Source organism: Microtus ochrogaster, chromosome 4 (assembly GCF_000317375.1).
Source record: "Microtus ochrogaster isolate Prairie Vole_2 chromosome 4, MicOch1.0, whole genome shotgun sequence".
In the NCBI taxonomy this organism is placed as follows: Eukaryota; Metazoa; Chordata; class Mammalia; order Rodentia; family Cricetidae; genus Microtus; species Microtus ochrogaster.
In genome coordinates, this window is record NC_022011.1 from 11013872 (window position 1) to 11017123 (window position 3252).

A 3252-nucleotide genomic window follows, 5' to 3' on the forward strand; every position below is an offset into this window, starting at 1 on the left:
TTCTCAGTAGTCCTCATTGTCTGCTATGTTCAGTTAGTCTGGTTTTATCCCATGCTTTTTCAGACCCAGGCCAGCTGGCCTTAGTGGGTTCCCGATAGAACATCCCCATTGTCTCAGTGTGTGGGTGTACCCCTCGCGGTCCTGAGTTCCTTGCTCGTGATCCCTCTCTTTCTGCTCCTATAAGTGTTGGTACTTGTGAGGGCAGCTTTATATTGGAAATGGAATCTTTAGAAGTGTAATCAAGGTAAGAGAAATATACAGGAGTGGGCCTTGATGTAATATGCCCCTGGCATCCCTAAGGAATGGGTAACTAGCTATACAAAAACAGAATGCACAGGGCAAATGCTGTATGACAACAGAGAACAAATGGTAGTGATGCAGCCATAGCGAATGACTGCCAAGTCATATACGCAAATACCCAAGGCCGGGAGGAGCCAAGCAAAGATTTCACTAGGTCTCAGAAGGTGCATGCTCCATTTGTTACTTTGCTTTCCATAGTCGCTCCAAAACTGTCAAAGAATGAATTTTTCTGTTCATTAATTGCCTGATTTATGTTGCTTTGCTCATATAGAATTAGAAATTTAATATAAGGCATTCTAAAAATTTGTTAAGAAAACCTTCATTATACATCCAAGGACTGTGACCACTTCCGGTACCTGCAATACTTGGCACACATTTCCTTGAATCTTCTGCTTTACTTGATTTTTCAGAATGCTGTGAGCATGGAATCATGGAGAGTTTGCTCTACAAGACAAACATAAAATATATAAATAGAGAATATAACAATCTAATTTCTTGCAACTATCAAGATATTTTGATTCCAAGAAAAGTAGGTGGCTAATCAAGGATGGGAGTGAAGCTCAAAATTTTCCTTAAATTGTAGGCTTCTAGTCTGTACTAGTCTTTTCGGAGAAGCTATTGTGATTTTAATTCTAGATACTTCTCTATAGGTCTGCGTGTTTGAATGCTTGTTCCCTAGGTGGCAGAAGTGTCATGGTCCAGTCCAGTGATGCCTGAGCCAACCAATCTGCCGTTACCACACCTTCATGGCCAAGGACAGTCATATGGACCATACCTTCATAGTGAAGGCAGATTAGTCCAACTATGACCCTCAGTTGAACCAATAGTTGCTTTGCCTGAGGAAGAGGAACTTTTTAATGAAACGAAAAAAGTTACTTTGCTTTGGTTTAGGGAATGACCTCTCAGAATAGAAGGAGGAAGGCATCATTGATGTAAAGCTCTTGAAGCATAAGGAGAAAGGGTCATCCGTCTTCTCACGAAGAGGGACAAGACTCTGAAGATAGATTCCAACTGTTATCGATGGAGCTGAAGCTGAATGCTGGCAGCAACCACACCTCAGTCTGAAATACATATGCTGACTTTGTTGATGAGCACCCAAATTCTAAACTGCTTCATCCCATTTCCTAAATGCTAGGAATCAGCAATAGTTCAAATCAAGTTTGAAGAATGCAGAAAAGGGATTGTAGAATGAGAAAAGAAAGAAAGGCAAAAAATGATAATGACAAAAGATGGCTAAGAAGCTCGAAGCCCTTTCTGTTAGGAAATCCGAAGAGAAATCTGAGGAGAAACGATGAGTAATTCTCTCTCCTTTACCTTCCTTTTTCTTCTTAAAATTTTCCTAGATCTGTAAGGTTTGTCTTTATTCTGCAAAAGACTTTAGAAAGAACTGAATTCCAGGCTTCAGGTTGGTTTTTTTTTTTTAATTTTTTTCCTCCATAAGTTTTGACACCATTGAATGTGACTTCAGAAATCTATTTCCCAGTCATGAAAATGTACTTTGATGATTTTTTTTCCATAGTGGAAATACTTATTTATAGTCATCAAAAATAGTGAATAAAAACTGCCTTTGAAAACATGAAAAAAATAATTATGATAAATTTGACAATTTTGCTTTAGCATTAGACCTTTTTCCTGATAATGGAGAATTTTAGGGGGTTTCACACACACACACACACACACACACACACACACACACACTCAGAGATAATTAAATCATGAGCAGTATTAAATAAATTCATGAATCTATACGACAAGGTACAAATTATCTATAGTATTTGGGTGAGACTAGCAAGATGACTCAGTGGAAACAGTTCCCTGCTGTCATGCCTGAGGACCTGACTTAGAACAATTCCTCTAACCCATACGTTGGAAGGAGAGAATCAGTCCGGGGATGCTAAAGATTGACCCTTCAGAGATATGACATGGCAAACAATGTCAATACTCATATACACACATAAGTAATTTTCAACACAGTTTTAAAACTATTTATCATATTTGTACCAATGATTGTTTGTGATAAAATCTAAAACCAGATTTGAAGTTGTAATTGAATTGTAAAATTTAGAAGTTGAATAATTTAGTAAGTAGTGACTGCACTTTATTTTCCAGGTCACCTAGACCCAAATAGTCACATTAAGACTATAATAATTGCAACAATGTTTTCCCAATGGCTTAGACACATTCCAAGCTAGCCCTTACATTTTAAATTAAACCATTTCTATTATTCTATGTATAACCATGAAACTGTGATCTACCGGTGAGGTTCTGGTGTCTTTCTCTTTCAGCGCCGACATGCTGTCTGACTGACTCCACCTTCTTTCTTCCTGTATTCAGTTTCCCCACATAGCTCTATTCTGCCCTGACATACATCAAAAAACTTATTTATTAACCATTGTAATGAAACACATTAGGTGCTAACACACACACACACACACACACACACACACACACTCACATCTAACATTCAGATATACAGGTATGCATTTAAGAATTTATTTTAAAAGTATTACATGTTCTAGCCTGATTTCTTTCCTCTCTTCATTCTTATTCAGTTTTTGACAAAGAAAAAGAAACCCTAGCTAGCACTGAGAAACTATAGAATTATATCCTTTAGAAAAGAAGACATATAAACTATAGCTAGGGTGTGATGGTTAATCCTCATTGCAACTTAGCTAGTTTAGGAAGTACTTATTAACTCTGCTGCTGTGTGTGGCCCTGAAGGCCTTTCTAGAAAGGTACAACTGAGAAGGGAAGATCTATAACAAATGTAGATAGGTTTATATGGAATAGGCTGTCACAATACCTTGGGATGGGGTTCCTGTATGAATAAGAAGAAAAAAAAAGAGAGAGAAAACAAGTTAAATGCTTGGATTCATATCTTTCTCTTTGCTTCTTGATAGGATGCCATATGATCAGTCACTCCATTCTCCTGCCATGAGAAATTCCGTGCCA

General features: G+C 37.6%; 1 pseudogene; it reads left to right on the top strand.

The window, feature by feature from the left end:
* Positions 1 to 1046: 1046 nt before the first annotated feature.
* Positions 1047 to 1595, top strand: LOC113455625 (annotated as a pseudogene).
* The last annotated feature ends 1657 nt before the right edge of the window (positions 1596 to 3252 follow it).